This window comes from Petaurus breviceps, unplaced genomic scaffold (assembly GCF_028583685.1).
Source record: "Petaurus breviceps papuanus isolate PSGF00001 unplaced genomic scaffold, PetGlider_PUasm1.0 90775, whole genome shotgun sequence".
Taxonomy (NCBI): Eukaryota; Metazoa; Chordata; class Mammalia; order Diprotodontia; family Petauridae; genus Petaurus; species Petaurus breviceps.
Window position 1 is genome coordinate 12,659,088 of NW_027187342.1, and position 21,207 is coordinate 12,680,294.

At 40.6% G+C, this 21,207-nt stretch overlaps 1 long non-coding RNA gene and 1 pseudogene across 1 annotated transcript in view; both read left to right on the forward strand.

The window, feature by feature from the left end:
• The first annotated feature begins 2,998 nt into the window (after positions 1 to 2,998).
• On the forward strand, positions 2,999 to 8,456 carry LOC138146914 (Y-box-binding protein 1 pseudogene; annotated as a pseudogene).
• A 6,492-nt stretch (positions 8,457 to 14,948) lies between these two features.
• LOC138146956 (uncharacterized) overlaps positions 14,949 to 21,207 on the forward strand; it is a 33,900-nt gene continuing 27,641 nt past the window's right edge. The window contains exon 1 of the long non-coding RNA XR_011164673.1: positions 14,949 to 15,078. This is a non-coding gene — a long non-coding RNA (uncharacterized lncRNA). The remainder of the gene's footprint in view (positions 15,079 to 21,207) is intronic.

Below are 21,207 nucleotides of genomic sequence, written 5' to 3' on the forward strand. Positions count from 1 at the left end.
AACCTACATGGGCAAAACACGGAGCACAAAAACATTGCTTATTGTTAGAGCAGTCAACGGACTGATGGAGGAGGTAATAGACTTGCCTCACCACATAGGTCTTTTAGCAGTTGGATACACTATAAGGTTAGACTGTTGTTTAGTTCTGAATTGGGTCAACTCAGAATTGACTCTTGAGGTTCCTCTCAATTATTTGATTCTGAAATCTAATAATTCCAGTTATTAGATTCACTCCACTTTGCAAGTACAGCTCTGCCTGGTTTCAGCTTCATGGTACAAAATATCCCCGGTGTCTACCAGGTTTTCCAACCACCTTTTGTGTGTCTTCCCCCATTAGACTGTAAGCTCCTTGAGAGCAGGAACTGTCTTTCTTTTTCTTATGTGTATCCCCAGCAGTCAGTACTCAATGTCTGGCATTTAATAATTGTTTTTTGAATTGAATTCAACAAAGTTATTATCCCTGAGATTGAATCTATCTGGGAATCTTGCATGATCTTAACATATGCATGAGACATCATGTAGGAGAAGAGCCTTAAAGTTTATATTTCATTCTTTGGAATCAAAGGCTTTATCAACACATATGGACACATTATTATAAAAAGTTATATTGATGAAAATAGTCATATTAGTTGATAATTGTCTTTTTGTTTCCTTTGTTTTGTATGAGTGGGGTGTATGTGTATGTATGTATGTACATACATGCATGTATGCATATGCATACCCACAAGTGTACCTGCATGGTAAAAATGGTAGTGATAATAATACATATGTGATTTTTTTCTTTTGGAATCTCCTTTTTAAGATATCTAGAAATCTGATTTCTGTCTGAGTCCAGGCTCATTTTCTCTCCTATCATTTTTTTGCTATTCTGCAAAGTAAAAAAAATTTTTTTTGCCATCCTCCACCATAATGTTTTACAAATGAGATATACTCTGAACCAGGATTGTTCATCACTGCTATGTTTCAACTTGGCAAGAAGATCAAGTTTTTGGTAGCTGAGGTGGTTTCTGGCCTCTTTTGGTCTCATCGTTTGGTGATTTTTTTTTTTTTGCATTGGTTAATATCCTCTAAGAAGTAATGATAATAAGAATAGATGTCTTTACTTTTATTCATTTCCCATTTTTCAGCTTCAATACCCACTAAGAGAAGTCAGGTTGGAGCTGTTGTAATTGCACACCATGTCTTCTCTTTGTCCTTATCCTTTATTCTAATTTGATATTGACTTTGACCTCTGATTAAAGAAGTTGATGATCTGTCAGCTAATTCTGCAATGACTCCCATTTCAGTAACATAAGTAATTAGTCACTTCCTGTATGTTTAGATATAATCAATGATGTTAAGTCAGCACAAGAGCCAGATCACAACTTTCCAAGATGTTCTGAAAGAGCCCAAGATTGCCCTGCAAAAACTGAGAATTCAGTTTCAGTGGGATCTCTTCTGAAGATGAATTATGATGCCTTTGTTGGATATTCTTTTGAATTACTTCCTTTTGGAAGGGGTTTGATGGACCTCCATTCTGGACAAATTGAGAGCTGTATTCAGAGTTCTTGAGAAAAATGATCATTCAGTCTGGTAGAGCCATCTAACCTGGATAGGTCCAGAGGAGATGGGAACTTTGAAGATTATCCTCTTAAATTCAATTAATGTAATGCATAATTCAAGGGTAGAAGTTGCTACAGTTAGACCAATGTCTAGAGGATCTGGCCGAGCATTTAGTTTTACTAGGGACCTATGGACTACTAATTAGCTAGTCATGTTAGACCCCTAGAATGACTTTGTGATGCTCCACAATCAGGTAAAACAAACTACATTTAAAACCTAGATGGTGGTAAGAAATCAGAGTGGAGTCACCAGCATGAGGTCTCATCAAAAAAAGCTCTGTACCTCATTTGTTAGGTGAATATGAAGTACTGCTTCATGTCTGAGGCACTTTGGGATATGATAGGATGTATCCCATTCATCAATGCTAAGTCAAACCCAGATATCATTTACTTCCAGGGCATAAATGAAATTGTTGGGCCTCTCAACTATACCTTTGCTACTGATCCCTAATTAATGGAAAGATCATGTCAAGGCATATATACCTTTTTATAATTTATCGGTCTGATGTTGGAGAACTAGGACAACTCCATCAAGAGCCTGAATGATTCCTGGTATAGCATCACTTACAGATGGAGAAAGTATGCTCATGGGAAGAAAAAGAAATTGAAGGAATTAGAATAGGCAATGAGGAACAAAACTATTACTCTTTGCAGATGATATGATGGTATACTTAGAGAATCCTACAAAACCAACTAAAAAACTACTTGAAAATAATTTACAATTTTAGCAAAGTTGCAGGGTATAAAATAAACCCACATTAATCATCAGCATTACTTTTTATGACCAACAAAGTCCAGCAGCAAGAGATAGAAAGAGAAATTCCATTTAAAATAACTCTAAACAATATAAAATACTTGGGAGTCTACCTGCCAAGACAAACAAAATATGAACACAATTACAAAATACTTTTCAGAAACATAGATCTTAACAATTAAAAAAATGTCAGTTGTTCATGGATAGGCCAAGCCAATATAATAAAAATAACAATTCTGACTAAACTAATTTATTTAGTGCTATGCCAATCAAACTATCAAAACATTATTTGATAGAGCTAAAAAAATTACAAAATTCATCTTGAAGAACAAAAGGTCAAGAATATCAAAGGAATTAATGGGAAAAAATACAAAGGAAGGTTGCCTAGCAATACCAGATCTCAAACTATATTATAAAGCAGTAATCATCAAAATTATCTAGTACTGGCTAAGAAATCGAGTGGTGGAATAGATTAGGTACACAAGACATAGTAACATGATCATAGTAACCTAGTGCCTGATAAACCCAAAGGTCCTAGCCTCCAGGACAAGAACTCACTATTTTACAAAAACTGTTGGAAAACAATAGGGTACAGATAAGTATAGACCAACGTCTTACATGAATATACCAAGATGAGGTCAAAATGGGTATGTGATATAAACATAAAGGGTGATACCATAAATAAATTTAAAAAGCAAGGAATGGGGGTGGCTAGGTGGCACAGTGAATAGAGCACTGGCTCTGGAGTCAGGAGGTCCTGAGTTCAAATCCAGCCTCAGAAACTTAACATAAGACTTACCCAAGTTGCCTTGGGTAAGTCACTTAACCCCAATCGCCCTACCTTCCCTCCTCCAAAAAGCAAAAAAAAAAAAAAAAAAAGCAAGGAATCATCTACCTGTCAGATCTATGGAAAAGGGAAGAGATAGAGATCAATACAAAATGTAAAATAGATCATTTTGATTATATTAAATTAAAAAGCTTTTGTGCAAATAAAACCAATGCAATCAAGATTAGAAGGAAAGAAGAAAGCTGGGAAACAATCTTTACAGCAAATATCTCTGATAGAGGCCTCAGTTTCTCAAATATATAGAGAAGTGAGTCAAATTTATAAGAATACAAACCATTTCCCAATTGATAAATGGTCAAAGGATATGAGCAGATCACTTTCAGATGAAGAAATGAACTATCTATAGGCATATGAAGAACTCTAAATCACTTTGACTAGAGAAATGCAAATTAAAAGCAACTCTGAGTTATTACTTCACACCTATCAGATGGGTTAATATGACAAAAAAGGAAAATGATGAATGTTGTAGAAGATGTGGGAAAATTGGGACACTACTGTACTGTTGGTGTAGTTGTGAACTGATCCAACCATTCTGGAGAGCAATTTGGAACTATATCCAAAGAGCAACCAAACTGTGCATACCCTTTGATCTAGCGATACTACTACTAAGTTTGTTTCCCAAAGTGATCATAAACAATGGGAAAGAACCTACATATGCAAAAATATTTATAGCAGTCCTTTCCATGGTGGCAAAATATGGAAACTGAAGGGGGTACCCATCAATTGGGGAATGGCTGAACAAGTTGCGGTATATGAATGTAATGGAATATTATTGTGCAATAAGAAATGATGAGCGGGCAGATTTCAAAAAAACCTGGAAAGACTTGTATGAACTGATGCAAAGTGAAATGAACAGATCCAGGAAAACATTGTACACAGGAACAGCAACATTGTGTGATGAATGACTTAGCTCCTCTCAACAACACAAGATTCAAGACAATTACAAAAGACTTGTGATGGAAAACACTATCCACATCCAGATAAAGAACTGATGGACTCAATGCAGATAAAAGTATATTTTTTCTCTCATTTTATTTTTTCATGGTTTTTTTTCCTTTTTATATCTTCTGTTTCTTCTTTTATAACTGTGACTAATATGGAAATATGTTTTACATGATTGTACATATATAAAACGATATCAAATTACTGTTTTAGGAAGATGGAAGGAAGATAGGGAGAAAAATTTTAAACTGAAAATCTTGTAAAAATGAATGCTAAAAATTGTCTTTATGTATAATTGAGAAAAAAATACTATTAAAAGTATACTCATGGATGTGCTGGAGCCAGCTCATTCTGTCTTTCAAGAGCCAACTGCTAAATTTTCAGTGTGATAATCTATATCTTGAAAATTGGTAAAGTTTACAAATCAGGGCTTGATTTATTGTTTTGTTAATTATCTAGACTTATGAAAGTAATGGAGAAAATGTTAATAATGCAGATTAAATTTAAAAGCATGTCAAGTATTATTTTCCTGGGGGAAGCTGGTTTTTAAACATTTACCAAAACACTGGGTGGAGTATTCCACACTGAAGGAGGTGAAAACCTGCTTGAAACAATAAAAGCAAAACATCAGGCCACAGTTCTTTGCTTTCCAAAGAATCAGGATGTTGTTGTTCTAGAAATCCTACTTCTTGATATCATTCACATCTGCGATTCCTTCTTCACTGATGAAAACCAATTATACTTCATCTTCCTTATTTGTTATGTCATGCTGGTAGTGACTCAGAAGTAGACATTAGGAAGGGACTTCACTTTGAACCTATAGCTGCTGCAGGATTACTGAATTACAAATATTCACCATATCCTAAACAAAGTCGAGCACAAAGATTCAAAATAGCCCAGTATCATAGAGAACAAGGACTCCATCTACCCAAAGACCCTCTTGTCAGGGCTGTCAGCCTCTGGGGACTCCTGGAAGACTCCTCCCTGCCTGGATATACTGGGGATAATAGTGTTGAAACTGCAAGACCATTCCATATGATCTTCCTCATCCACACAGTCCAATTAGCACCTTCTCCACTACCATATATACCTTCTTGTCTACCATGGGGTTCCCCTAGGCCATTTCAGCATTGGAACTAGCAGGCTTACTTTCAGAATAGGACTCCAGTTGATATGCAAGCTACATGAAGCCTGATACGGGTCCTTTCATGTTTCTGCTTCCTAATCCTTCCTTTCTTCCTACAGCTGGATAGCACAGCTCCTTCTTTTCTTGCTCTGGATGTGCCTTCTTCTGATAGGGACAATATCTACCTACCCACTTCCCTACTCCCTACAATATGAGTTAGGCTGGTTTTTGTTTTTTTCTTTTTTCATTAAAATGTGACAAAGTGGTTCCTGGGACCTGATTGTCCTCTCACCTCTCTTGATGTACCTCTCTCTTCCTGGTAAGCTGTGGTCATATTGATATGGCTCCCCTGTCACCTAAGGCCATAAAAAGGCCTACCTGCATAGACTGGGCCTTTCATACTTGGTGAATGTCCTGAAATCAAAAATGACCTGCTCTGGTAACCCATGAGTTTCCATATAGAAACAAGAGGGGTTGGTGCATCTGTCTAAACTAAGCACTAGAATAGCCTTGCTGAATATTTTTTTTGTGCTATAGCTAAGTAAAGCTCTTTTTGTTAACTATTTGAATGATCTATAGGTATATTATTTCACCCCAACCTCAAACCTGAACTAACAGGGTACTGGTCTGAGTCAGGCTTCTTTTTAACACTCTTCTTCTTCTTGGAGTTAGGGAGGTAAAGAGTTATCAAGAGAATCTCCATTCTTCCTTGTCAGTACTTTGGCTCCATCCTTAAGAAAGCAATGTTAGAAAGAACAAGAGGCTGATCCTGAAGAGCCTTTTGCTCTTGATTTTTCTCTTTCACTGCCCTATTTTTGCCTTATTTCATTTAGCACTTCACTTAATTCAGAAGTAAGTAGTTGAACACAATACTCAGATAGTGAATATCCCAATGACACTAAAACACTGTTTCTAGGGGGCCAAACAGTATCAGGACTGTAGAACCCAGACCTTATTTGTACACCTAAAGAGGTCCAAGGACCTTTAGTGCTTCCTCCATTCCATGTTCCCCACCCTAATCCCCCAAACCTAATGACAAGCCTATGGAGGCTGAGTGCCAGTCCAGGAGTCCCAACTGCTCCATTAAAGAAATTTTATTTTTGTTTTTGCTTCTTGGAGGGCAATGGGAGTTAAGAGACTTGCCCAAGGTCACATGGCTAGTAAGTGTTAAGTGTCTGAGGCCCAATTTGAACTCGGGTCCTCCTGCCTTCAGGGCTGGTGCTCTATTCACTGAGCCAACTACCCGCCCCATCATTAAAGAAATTTTGATACCAAAAGTCCATTGTATCCTGTAGAAGTTTTGATAAGTTACTGTGTGGCTTAATTTGTTCAAAAGCATGTTATTTTATTTTTGTGTGTATATATGGGAAGAAAGGAAAGTAGAAGAATAAAATATTACGGGGGAAGTGGGGAAGAGAACTATGGTTTGTTTGTTTTTTTCTCCCCATTCCCCAGTGCATGCTATGCAGCATGATCTGGGTCTAGGTATAACTACACAATCCCTCTTCCCCTCATTCACCTTCATATGTGTTTCGCAGGTTTGAATTCCGCCACATTCCTGGTAAAAATTCTTTTACCAGATGTTAAGCCAAGCTTTTTGTTTCTGCCAAGACCTTCTTCACAAATTTCTCTCTCTTGCTATTACCCTTCTAGTCCTGACAATATTTGAGTTGGTTTTTTTTAAACTATTAAAATTATCATTTATAGTTCGATTGGTAGCGGGAGCGGAGAGCGGACCTCAAAGAGCCCTGAGAGGAGCCCCGCCGCTGCCACCGACGCTGACCTAGTCACCATCACACCCCGGGAGGAGCCGCTGCTGCCACAGCAGGCCCCAGTCACCATCACCGCAACAACGAGCAGGAGGCCGAGACCCAGCAGCCGCCCATAGCGCCCATAGCCCCCCCCCCCCCCCAGCACCGCCGATACCAAGCCTGGCATCACTGGCAGCAGCGGAGGCAGCGGCGGTCCTGGCGGCCTCACATCCCACTGGCGGGGACAAGGTCATCACAACAAATGGTTCAATGTAAGAAACAGCTATGGTTTCATCAACAAGAATGACACCAAGGAAGATGTATTTGTACACCAGACTGCCATAAAGAAGAATAACCCCAGGAAGTACCTTCGCAGTGTAGGAGATGGAGAGACTGTGGAGTTTGATGTTGTTGAAGGAGAAAACGGTGCGGAGGCAGCTAACGTTACAGGCCCTGGTGGTGTTCCAGTTCAAGGCAGTAAACATGCAGCCGACCGTAACCATTACAGACGTTATCCACGTCATAGGGGGTCCTCCACGGAACTACCAGCAGAATTACCAGAACAGTGAGAGTGGGGAAAAGCACGAGGGATCAGAGAGTGCTCCAGAAGGCCGTCCCTACTACAGGCAGCGGTTCCCACCTTACTACATGTGGAGACCCTATGGGCGCTGACCACAGTATTCCAACCCTCCTGTGCAGGGAGAAGTAATGGAGGGTGCTGACACCCTGGGTGCAGGAGAACAAGGTAGACCAGTGAGACTGAATATGTATCGGGGTTATAGACCATGATTCTGCAGGGGCCCTACTCGTCAAAGACAGCCTAGAGAGGAAGGTAATGAAGAAGACAAAGAGAACCAAGGAAATGAGACCCAAGGTCAGCAGCCACCTCAATGTCGGTACTGCCATAACTTCAATTACCGAAGCAGACCCAGAGAACCCTAAACCACAAGATGGTAAAGAGACAAAAGCAGCTGAACCACCAGCAGAGACTATGTCCGCTCCCGAGGCTGGGCAGGGCGGGGCTGAGTAAATGCAGGCTTACCATCTCTACCATTATCCAGTTTAGTCATCATACAAGAAGAAAGAATATGAAATTCCAGCAATAATAAGAAATGAACAAAAGATTTGGAATGGAAGACCTACGTGCTTGCTTTTTGCTGTTGACCAGATAACTAGAACTCTGCATTATCTATGCAGCATGGGGTTTTTATTATTTTTACCTAAAGAAGTCTCTTTCTGGGAATGACAAACATGTTTTTTAAAAAGCCTGGTTTTCTCAATACACCTTTAAAGGTTTTTAAATTGTTTCATATCTGGTCAAGTTGAGATTTTTAAGAACCTCATTTTTAATTTGTATAAGTACACCTGATTTTTTTCAAAAATCCACAAACTGCAAGCACCTGTTAATAAAGGTCTTTAAATAATTTTTAAAAAACTATCATTTATTATAGATTGGTAGATTTTGTGGCAGAAATGAAGCTATAGTCCTCACATTTTATCAAGGTCACTTAGAGATTACAGTTTCCTACCATTCCTGCCCCTTATACTTTACGAGCTTTCATATTTTTATAATGTCTAATTCGTGTTTCTGACCATCTCTGCCATTTTTATAGACTCAATTTTCAAGAAGAAAGGAAAAAAAAATATCATTTCATGCATCTCTCCTTTGGGTTCCCACCTCTCAGTATTTGCTTAGTATACTGGGTTATTCCTCACTTCCAGTCGGAGTTTTGTGGTCTGGGGGAGGTTTCTGGGGTCTCCAGTAGAAAAAGTTTAAGAAGCCCTAGATCTTCACAGTCTAGAGTAGGTGTGGGGAACAAGCAGCCTCAAGGCCACGTGGCCTCAAAGACACCCCTGGTCTAGAGCAATAGCTATTTGAGGCCTATTCAGCAGAGAATGGCTTGTTGTAAAGGACACTTCTCCCAGGTCTAGAATCTATATGCCAAGGGATTTCCTTGGGAACAGTGAGGTACTGTGATAGTAATGGAATATAAAGTTCCCCCTGTATTGGCTTGGTTTTCAAATTGATTGTGTTAAAACCCAGAGCTTGTTAATCCCACCTGTGGGATGGACTTGTTGATGTGAAAAGAGAGTCCTGAACTGGGAGGAGCTGGTGACATAGATTTTGGAGAGACAAGAGAGAGGCAGAAGAACTTTTTGGAAGCAGCACCCACGTGGAGGCAGAGAGAGAGACTGATAGAATTGCTGAGGGCCACTTTGAATCGCCCTGGACTTTTGAGACCTGCCCCCGGAGCTGCCAAGGGCTGAGGAGACATGGCTGTTTTGCTGGTACTTTGTCTGTTTTGATGTTGTTTTGCCAGATTTGTCCACTGGTGAAAGACAGTCCTTTTGTTGAAGAAGTCCTGGAACCTGGCTTTTGGTTAAGAAGCCCTGAGACTGTCCTGCAGACAGAGAGTGAATACTGTCCACTGGTGAAGGACAGTGCTGTTGTTGCAGGGGTCTGGGAACCTTTCTGTAGGTTCAGAAGCCCTGAAGAAGGATTTTCTTGTTGTATGTTTACAGAAATCCTGGGAGAGGGTTTTGCTAATGTTTTCAGGGATTCTAGGACTGTTCTACAGACAGAGGATGAATTAATGAAGGGACTGGCAATGTATCTTGTGGCCTTGCTAAGCCTTGTCTCCCCAGGAACTAAGATTGCTGAGAACTTGCCTCATGTCAAGATGAAGAAAAGACCTCCATTTGGGTATTAAGTGCTGTGCTTAAACTTGATGTAAGTCTGGGGTAGATTCAATTGTGATCCAGGGGTGGGGAACTTTTGACCTTTTTTTGTTCTATTGTTGAACAAATAAATGTACTTTACTTATGTTTGGAAACTAATCTCCATTTGAGAAGAGGGGCTTTGTGATGGACTAAATGAAGGTACAGCCTAGGGGTGGAGTAGTACTTAGAACAGGGACTTTGTAATTGATTGAATGATTGGAAGGTCCTGGGGTGGGGTAGTACTTGGAGATTATTTAATCACGCTTAGTAAATGCTGTATTTTGAATGATGTCATGTTTTGACCTTCTCTGTTCTTGGTTTGTCACTGAATAAAATGGAGAGCACCTATGCTGGTATTTTGAACCTTGGGAAGTTGCCTTTCCTTGGCATTATATTACAGGTACAAAGGAAGAGGAAAATCAAGGATGTACTTACTACATTCTCTTATTTTCCTTCCCTCCCTGGGAGATCCTCTCTAATGCCTGGAGTGAATTAGGAAGGAAGTTAGGGCATATTTTCCTAATAAGACAGTTTAAACAACTATGTCTACAAACCTCGTTGGGGGATGGGGTCCATCTTCTGGCTATTTTTTTTCCTCTACAAAGGACCTTAGACTGGAAAGCTCCTCTCCACTTTACCTTCTAGGACTGCACTTCAAATCTTTTAAAAATTGAAGGCTCTGACTCAAAGGCAAAGCCAAGACTAGCTAGATAAGCTCAGACACCTTCCTCTGTTGTCTTCCTGAGCCTATATTGTTACAATCCTGCAAAAAAGATGGCACCTGGTCACCTTAGAAATTTATATTTCCTATTCTGTCCTACTGCCTTCTTGATTATGTAAGGAAGGTTGAAGGTGCCGATAATACAATGGTAGCAATGAGCCAACTTAAGGACATAAATTGGGAAATGTCCAGATCATTGGTCTGGGGTGAATTAGAGATCTGGTATTCCCTTCCATTGGTTAACTTTCCAGATTAAAACTATCAAATGGCTGACTCTTTTTGCTTTGCCTGTAAAATCCTGAAAGATCAGTACAACTGAAAACAGACCTGGGTTCTTTTGGGGAGAGGGAGCAGCCTGTTTATGTGCACAATCTTCCTTTGAGAAGTTGCCTTGGGGCAAAAGCTGTATATGCTCACCCATATAGCCTGAGAGATCCTAAGAGCAGACATTATCCCAAGAGACTGTAGCATCTAAGGCAATGATGGAGAATCCTGGAGAAGCACAGAGAGGTTACATATGCTCATTCACATGGCCCCAGGAGGGGAATCTATTGATAATATCATTCCTGAACCTCTGCCTCTTGGTTAAAGGAGTATTTCCTAGGTAGTGTGATTCTGAAGTTGAAACATCAAGAATGGGAATTTCCTTAGTCCCAACTTTGGGGGGTTGCCTGAAGAGTAACCCCGGGTTCAGAAATATGGCCTCCTAAGAGACAATTAGGTAGTTCCTAAGTGGAATGCCTTTTGGAGAAAGAAGTGGTCTCCCTGGCACCCTTGGTTAGGGGAACAGTAAAGAATTAATACCATAACCTAGGAGAACAGAAGACTTGTATTTTGCTCTCCATTATTACCATCTTTTTTTCAAACAGTCATTTCTGACTCTTCATGACCTCATCTGGGCTTTTCTTGGCAAAGGTACTGGAGTGGTTTCCCATTTCCAGCTCATTTTATGGATGAGGAAACTGAGAACAGGGTTAAGTGACTTGCCTAGGGTCACCCAGGGCCACACAATTCCAGGCCAAATTTGAACTCAGGAAGATGAGTCTTCATGACAGGCCTGGTACTCTATCCACTGTGCCACCTAGCTGCCCCTAGCTTAATAGGACCTACCAGAGGAACAGCCTTTTAGAATCCCTGGTGACCTCCACACCACAAAGAGACTGAATTGGGAGTACCATGATTTCATGTTGTTAATATTTCAATTGGTTATTATCTAAAATTCTCATGTGTTTTACAAGTAAATTAAGTGTTAAATAAGTACCCTAAGAGCTTGAAGTGTAATATGAGTCTCCCAATTTTTGTCATATTAATAGGATATATGTATAAAGAACCTGACATTCTATTCCAGTGAATTCCCCATTTTTCTCTGGAAGATACCAGACTATTTGTCCTCTTTTGCTTCATGAACCATGCCAGTTATGGGGTCTGAATCAGCCTGTCCTCTGATTCTCATGATCCAACTATTTTCCCTTTTAGCCATGATTATATTATTGACTTTGTGGAGTCTGGAATATAGAACCCTGCTGGAACACAGAAATGGAACAAGAGAATTCTTAACCATGTCCTGCCAGTGCCCTCATCTCATTGCATCACATGCTGAGGCTATCTAGTGGGAATTATGATTAGCAGTGAAACAATAGCCTTTAAAATGTACGAAAATTGAGTGAGGCAGAATTCTCCTTCCAATATAAGTATATACTTTGGAAGAAAGCCAATTTTCTGCACTCCTAAGTAAAATTATTGTTCTTGGAATTATATTACTATAGATGCCAAGATATACATTATATTCATCTCTAGAATATCTATTCCACAAAAATACTTGGTTCATTGCCTTGATAGATGAAAAAAACTACAATAAAACCCTTAGTTTTATAACTATTGAGATTTTAAAATGAAACATAGAATTTAAAATATGGGGACTAATTTCTCAACAACCTATTACGGTGTTCAAGAACAAGCACACTAACAATTGGTGCCTCTCTTATTTTGACAAACTGTGCAAATAAACTTAAATAGAATGCTAAGACTTTTATATTCTGTTTTACAGTTTGTAGGCACATTACTTGGTGTATGATGAAGTCAATTATTTTTATATTTGCTTCAGGTCCTAGCCTTAGGAGCTGTGAAGGTGTGGTTTTAAAGCCTATACTATAGCTAAGTTGATCCTTTTAGTACCCTATACAATCATGTGTATTTCTGTCAGGTTGGCACAATGTTCTTGAATAAGCTTCCTAGAATTTCAGAGAATATATATTTTTATGTTATTTGATTTGTATAACTTGTGTTTACATGTTTTCATTAATAATATACCCAGCTTTAATGGGTAGATTTCTAAATTTTGTCCTCAACATTTTCAAATATGTAGTGTGTACAATTTTGTCTTTCCCCCTTAGTATTTCCCTGTCAATTCTAGTTATTAACCTTATTTTTCACTCAGAGTGAATAACAAAACATGATAATTCATGCACTTTGCTTTTCTCACTCAGAGTGAATAATTGATACATGATCATTAATACATTTTGCTTTTCTCCCAACCCTGAGAATTCTTGTCATTTCCTACATTAGGATGAATTCCTTTATCACATGACAACTAACAACTGCATTATTTTTTTTGGGGGGGGGGAAGGTAGGACAATTGGGGTTAAGTGACTTGTCCAAGATCACACGGCTAACTTTGTGTTAAGTGTCTGAGGCTGGATTTGAACTCAGGTCCTCCTGACTCCAGGGCTGGTGCTGTATTCACTGTGCTACCTGGCCACCCAACTGCATTATTTTTTTTTAAGAAAGGGGTTGTTGGGGCAGCCAGGTGGCACAGTGAATTATTGCAGAGCTAATCACTATTTTGGGGTTTTTTTTTCAATCCTACCACAAGAATTCAAGAAATTTTAATAAAAAGTTACTAGCACTGTGCCAAGGTGCTGGAAAATGAACACCAAAAAATGTTTCTGCCCACAAAAAGCTTACATTCTACTGGGTATTATGCATGCATACCTACACATATGTATGTATGTGTATATAAGTATATCTGTGTATATATGTCCACATCCTTTACAACTTTACAGGCACAAGGCTCCAAATGATCTAATCTTATTTTGATAACAAAATTTCACACATTCTGAAGAGTAACTTTGTCATAATAAATACATTCTGATAGGAGTATATGTGGTATTCAGGGAGGACTAGCACCTCTGGTGTGAGGACTGCTGAGCCCTTTTCAGGGCTACTCATCTACCTTTGGTATCTACCTTTCATCCAACTCTTACCTCCAAGAAACTGTAGAGCCCTTTTCAGGGCTACTCATCTACCTTTGGTATCTACCTTTCATCCAACTCTTACCTCCAAGGAACTGTAGCATTCACGACAGTCATACCCCAGTAAAACTGTCTCAGCAGATGGGCTAACCCAGGTGGAGGGTAACTGACAGGTGTTAGGAGGGCTATCTACCCTGAGCATGTGAAGACTTTTCTCAGTGGAATGGGCAGAGGAGAACAATTTATCACAAAGGTGGCTGAAGCAGGTGCTGTGGAGCTTGGTCAAACATGCAAGATGCCAAGGTCATCCACTGAATCCCAGTCATCCTGACTTTTGTCTTGCCACTAGACTTCAATGACTCTGAAAGACCAGAGAAGGAGCCTGACAGCTTTGCCAAACTCTGCCTCGTTTAAATCCAATTTACCATCAAGTCAAGACATTACCCCATGATATCATTGTTCCTCTTCCAAAAAAAAGACATACAACATTCCAATAAAAGTCATGGAGGAACAGAAAAAAATCTTTCTGTCATTCTCAACTGTAGATATAATTATACTTCCTCTCCTGTCTCCTCCATATTTTCAACAAATGAAAGGACCCCAAAAAGCGCCAAGGCCCAGGGGTTTTTGGGGGGGGGAGAAGGGGCTGTATTTGGTTGATTTCTTCTGAACTTGTCTACAGATGGCTCAGATCATCAGGTCACACTAATTCATCTCTGACTCTCCAGGATTGCCTCTATTCTGAAAGAGAAACAAATACAAAATCCCTGCCTGACATGACACAAACTGTAATTTGGACTCCAGTTCTGGCTGTCTTTTTAAACCTACAGTAACACACAATCGCCTAGCATCAGTAAGCATCGGCCAGACTCATCAACTTCTGATGAAAAGATAACACTTCTGGGCTCTTCTACAAGATCTGATATTAAGTAAGATTTGTGGGGCCTTTTTAGAGGTTAATAAATACTTTATCTAAGGTATTAAAATCACTTTAGAGAAAAGATACATGCCTTAAAGATTTCTCCTCGAATTTCTAACACCCTTTCGTTTTTCACAACGGACTGGCTTCTCTTCAGCAAGTGTAGAGGCTCTGAAGAAGCTTCCCACCTGTTTCCGTTCCTATCCCTGCTGACTCCTCTTTTCTCCCTACATCACACCAGATATGGGGGAGGGGGGTGGTTGAGAGGCTGAAGGGGAGGGCGTTGTTGAGAGAGAGGCTGAAGGGGGGGGCGGTGTTGAGAGAGAGGCTGAAGTGGGGGGCGGTGTTGAGAGAGAGGCTGAAGGGGGGGCGTCGTTGAGAGAGAGGCTGAAGGGGGGCGTTCTTCACATAGAAGTTGAAAGGGGCGTTCAGAAAAAGGCTGAAGGTGTGTGTTGGGGGGGGTGCGGTGTTCAGAGGGAGGCTGAAGCGGGGTTGGGGGAAGGGGCGCGGCGTTCAGAGAGGCTGAAGGTGCGGGGAGCGCTCAGAGAGAGGCTGAAAGGGGGCGTGGCGTTCAGAGCGCTCACGCGCCGCATCTCCCAGTTCTGTCTGCACTTCATTCTTTAGTCAGGGGCTCCTCCATCTGTGGTGGCGGGCTATTTTAGACCAGGGCAGGCTGGCTTGCTCCAGGTCCCGGGGACAGCCTTGCAAAATTAATAGCTATTCTCCTTCTCATCCGCGTGGCCGCTGTAGCTCCCTACCCCCGCGGGGGCGCGAGCACGAGGCACTTGAGGCGGCCCTCCTCGGCTCGGCGGGGGCCCAGCCCCTTGCGCCCCGCCAGCCTCTCTGCCCGGTGTGCGCCACGGCTCTGCCCAGCCCGCGTGGGCGGCGCCCCCTAGCTCTGCGACTGCAGGCTGGGTGCAGTCTGTTCCGCAGTGTGGCGGGCGGGGAGAAAGAGGGCGGGCTGAGGAAAGCCAGCCTTGGGAGGAGGCGCAGGAAGGGCCTTCCAGGCCTGAGCTAGTCCAGTCCGGTCTGCTCTCCTCCTCGATGTCGTAGGAGAGAGTGCAGGCGCAGAGATGGGAAGTAGGCATCGTGGAGTGGCAGGCAGACACGAAGCTGCCAGCCAACACTAGGAGACACACAAACTGGCAGGCAAATGGCCAGGAGGGAGAAATGGTGTCAAGTCGGCTGCCACTTTCATCTCCCTTAAGTCAGTCCCTCGGAGGCCCTAGCCCAACGGGAACCTGTAGAAATCCTGGAAGGCTGGGCCAAAGGCCGGGAATCTATTCAACGTACTCCACAGAAATTGATTAATAATAAGTATTTGTTAAATTGGTGCAATTCTGCTGATTGCATTACAGCTTTGGAATATTACAGGGTTTACCATGAAGATCCATAAGATATGTGTACGGGGAAACGGATGAAAAACCTCTGTTTTGCAGACATGTAATTGGAGTCCCAGTCCACTGAGTTAGTAGGTCAGTCTGTATTTAGAATAGGTTCAGAAGGCAGGTTAGACCCAGAAATAAGGGTAAGAAGGCTACATTGTACTTGGGAAGCTGTAAAATGCTTTCAACCACCGAAAGCTGTTCCCAGTGTCCTGTCAGTGGGACCGATGTGTTCTGGGCTCAAGTACTCTTCAGTAACTTTTTCATCAGACTCTGGGGTCAAGAATATCTGAGTTTAAATCTGGCCTAAGATACTAGCTGTGTGACTCTGGGTAAGATACCTGACCTCTGCTTTATTTCCCTCAAACTCTACTGGGTGGTGAAGATCAAACAAGGTAATATTTGTAAATATTTTGTGCTTATCACAGTGACTAACACATAATAAGTTATATAAATGATAACTCTTAGTATTACCCACCTACCTCCCCATAAGTGGCATAAGGGATGTCAATGAAGAAATTGTAATCAGAAAAGGAGGCAGACCAATCTTGTGGTTCAAGGAAAGGGTGACAAATGGAAGGCCCAAGTGCTCCATCAGAAGAATGTTTACTGTATATTGCCTGCATCCTAAATAAGAATATAAACAATAATAGCATAAGATGAAAAGACATGAATGAATAGAAATCTCCATTGGAGGTATAAGAATATAATTCAGATGAAATCTTAAAGAAGTCTGCAGAGTCATTATAGTACTTTGGTCCTACTTTACCGACCTCCTGGGATAAAGTTCACCCAAGAATAGGTAGAATTGACAACTTCTCAGCTGGGATTTTGGGAGAAAGTGGAATGGTCTGGCAGAACAAAAAAATTCCTATGATTGCCTTCCCAGTCCCCAAAAATCCAAAATTAAATTTTGTTCCAAATGGTCCTTTGAATGTAAATATTACTTGTAAAGGAGGATTTATGTTAATTTGTTAACCACTACTAATAAAAGATTAGTAATAGGATTAGTTTATAGGATTAGCAAAAATGTCACTGAGCAGAGGGAGATAAAGCCACAGGTAAGAAGTACTACTTAACACTGTTTTGTAGTTCAGTCATGTCTGATTCTTCATGACTCCATTTGGGGTTTTCCTGGTAGAGATACTGGAGTGATTTGCTATTTCCTTCTCTAGCTCATTTTGCAGGTGAGGAAACTGAGGCAAACAGGTGACTTGCCCAGGGTCATACAGCTAGTTAAGTGTCTGAGGAAAGATTTGAAGATGAGTCTGCCTTACTCTAGGTGTGGCCACCAAGCTACCACCATTTTTCTAGCCTCCCAGATTTGTAACCTTGGTATCTGTTAACACACTTTAAGGGCACCCAAATATGTGGAAGGGAGAGAAGGGAGAGAAATAGCCAAAGGGCATACAATTAGATTAGAAATAAAAAGACAAACCTCTCCTATTGCAGTTACATAAAGGTCATGTAATTTTAGAGATCATCTAATTCAACCCCTTTAATTTACAGAAGTTTACTTTCCCAGCAAAAGCTAGGTCATTCTTCAAAAGAGCAGAAGTTCAGTTTTTCAACAAGTAGCATCTTCATCTTCTAAAAACCTCATTTTCAAGTTGTCACCTGAGGCCTTGCTTACTCTTTCCCCTTCCATTGCTAGACAGAAAGATAAATTCTAACTATATCAAAGAGTTTTTTGAAAAATCATAATCAAATTTTCTAAAATTTTAGAAAAAAAACAGGTGGTTTTAACCTCTTAATCTATGAGATTTTTAAAGTAAAAATTTCACAGACCTCCATATTATTAGTAGTTGTACTGTTAGTATTAAGAATTTCATCTATTGGGGTGGCTACCGTGTTTCCCCGATAATAAGACCTATCCTGAAAATAAGCCCTCCCCTTACTGTGTAAGATTCCTCTAAAATAAGCCCTCCCCCAAAAATAAGCCCTATTGAGATTGCTATTGTAGTGAAGGTGATCCCCTGCGATACACGCTATATTATGGTACCCTCTGTATGCACCGTCCCCCCCCCTGTGAAACTCATGCCACGCTCCCGAGCTGCATCTAATCAGAGCTGCAGCAGTGAGCACGTCATCCTGTTCTTCCCCAGTGATTTGCTTATAAAGGTACATTTTTTTGTTCACATTTACCTGTTTATTAAAATTGCTGTCAATGTTCATTAAAAATAAGCCCTCCCCTGAAAATAAGCCCTCTGGTGTTTTCTGTCCATAAAAAATATAATAAGACAGTGTCTTATTATCGGGGAAACACAGTAGGTGCCGAAGTGAGTAAAGTGCCGGACCTGAGTAAGGAGGCCCCAAGTACTGTTCCAGCCTCAAGACACTTAACACCCACCCACACACCCACCCCCTCACCCCCACACAAAACACTTAGCCGAGTAACCTTTGGCAAGTTACTTAACCCCAATTGCCCTCCAAAAGGCAAAAAAAAAAAATTCCATCTATCTACATAAGTGACTCTACTTCCTCTTTTCTCAGACTTCTAAATCCTCTGTAATCTGGCTTCTGATTTGGAGAGATTACTCTTTCCAAAATTATTAATGATCTCAACTGCCAAGTTTAATGACTTTTCTTAATCCTCATCTTCACCTCGACCTCTGAGGAATACTGTTGAGGTTTAGGGGTAAGGTTAGGGGTTCTTGAGACCCCAAAATATCAACACTCCAGGTCCTGTGTGAATTCAACCCAAGTCTTGACTCGCCATAATGGGTAGACTCTTAAGGAGCCTAATTATCTGTACTGACAAGCAGTCAGAACAATCTAACACAGAATTCCTGCTAGATTGAATTCTCTTCCCTTCAAGGAGGCAAGATGCATCTTATATACAGAAAGATTGTGGGAGGGATCTAGGGGTGGTCTAGAGGAGGAGTCAAATGAGATTACACTCAAGTAATAAGATTAAAGGTAGGAAATAGTTGAAAGCTACCTAGACAATGGAGGGCTAGGCTAGTTTAAGGGTAACAGATTTGGGTATAGATATTTTGATAGGATCAAGGGTGGGAAATAGCTGGACAATGGAGGGTTAGGCTAGTAAGAGTAAGAGATTTGGGCCTAGCTATAATGAAAGGTTTATGTTCTCAGGCAAATGCCTGATCAAGTGGGAGGATTCAGTCATAGTTCAAGGGGTTTCCCAGAGCCTGTACCCCATCAATACTACTGATCACCTCTTCCCAGATACATTATCTTTTCTAGGTTTTTCTGATAACCCTAACTTCTCTTTCTCAATCTCCTTTGCTAGGCCCACCTGCTGGGATAGAGCCCACCCAAGAATAGGTAGAATTGACAATTTCTCGGCTGTGATTTTGGGAGAAAGTGGAATGGTCTGGCAGAATCAAAACATTCCTATGATTGCCTTCCCAATTCCCCCAAATCCAAAATTAAATTTTGCTCCAATGGTCCTTTAAATGTAAATATTACTTATCTAACTTCTCTTTCTCAATCTCCTTTGCTAGTTCTTCCATGCTACCCCTATTTTTGACTATGGATAGCCCACTGGGGCTTTGTCTGGGCCCCCATCTTGTTTTTCCTATTTTTTTTTTTTGAGGGGGGTAAGGCAAGGCAGTTGGGTTTAAGTGACTTGCCCAAGGGGACACAGCTAGTAAGTGTGTCAAATGCCTGAGGCAGGATTTGTACTCGGGTCCTCCTGACTCCAGGCCTGCTGCTCTATTCACTGTGCCACCTACCTGAGCCCCCCTCCCCCTTTTTGTTTTTATACTGTTTCACTTGGTCTCATCAGCTCCCATGGATTCAATTATTATCTTTATGGAGATGATTTCCATTTCTATATATTCAGCCCATGTTTGTGTCTCCTGAACTACAGTCTTGCATCACCAACTGCCTTTTGTATATCTCCAAATGGATGGCCCATAGGCATCTCAAACTCAGCATGTCCAAAACAGAACTCAGTATCTTTCTCTTCAAATTCTCTTCCTTTATGAACTTCTCTTTTATTGTTGAAGATACCATCATCCTTCCAGTTACTTAGGCTTGCAACCTTGGTTTCATCTTTGATTTCTCACCTCTCCCATGAACTACTGTAATAATATTTTAACTAGTCTTCCTGCCTCATGGCTCTCCTCGCTCCAATGCTTTCTCTGTTCAGCTGCTAAAGTGATTTTTTCTAAAACTAGGATCTGACTCTGACACCTCCTTGCTCAAACAATTTCACTGGTATAAGAAGCTTCTAATGAAGAACTTTCTCTGCTTATTAAGAATGGCATCTTCTCTGAACTTTATTGTCTTAGAAAATTGTCTGGGGCTCTGAGAGGCTAAGTGACTGGTCAGAGGTAGGACTCAAGCAGGATCTTTGTAACTCCCAAGTCAACTCATTATTTGTTCAATTTAAAGAAGTTCTATTTACTCATTTATGTATTCACTCTCAACTTGATTGTGAACTTTACTGAGAAGATTGAAGACATTTGACATGACCTCCTCTTCATCTCAAAACCCCCTTAACATACCTCCCCACCACCTCTACTCTTAGCAATAGTAGCTAGGTGGCAACAGTGTATAGAGCAGTTATGAAGACCTGAATTCAAAATCAGCCTCAGATTCTTCCTAGCTGCATGTTCCTGGGCAAGTCATTTAATTGCTGCCTCCCTCAGTTTCCTAATCTGTAAGATGATGCTAATAACATCTCCATCCCAGGGTTGTCCTGTATTTGTAAAGAGCTTTGTAAACCTAAAAGCACTACTCATAGGTTCCCAAAGTGAGTGATACCCCCTGGGGGATGCTGGAATTATGGGGGCAGGTGGTAGTAGCCTCAGGTTCAATTGGGGGGTTTTGAATAAAAATAAAGGGGCAATGGTAGCATAAAAAAGGAAGAGAAGGAAATTTGGCAAAAATGTTCATACATGTTTCATCTGTTGTATTACAGAGTTAAAGCTGTAGTGATTACATTATTTTCCAAATAAACACACAAAATGCAGGTTATAACCCATCAGTGGTTAAGTCCACCCACAGGTCTTAACAAGTTGGGAAGTCCAGCATACATTGGCAGGAATATATGAGTGTTTGTTTATAATGACTTGTTTATAATACAATACTATAAACAGTTACATGATGCAAAAATGAGACATCAAAATTTCAATGCAGGAAAAACCCCGCAAATTTGCAATAAATTATTAAATTTAAGATGTTATTTTTAAAAAATTATATATTTTTTTAAATTATGG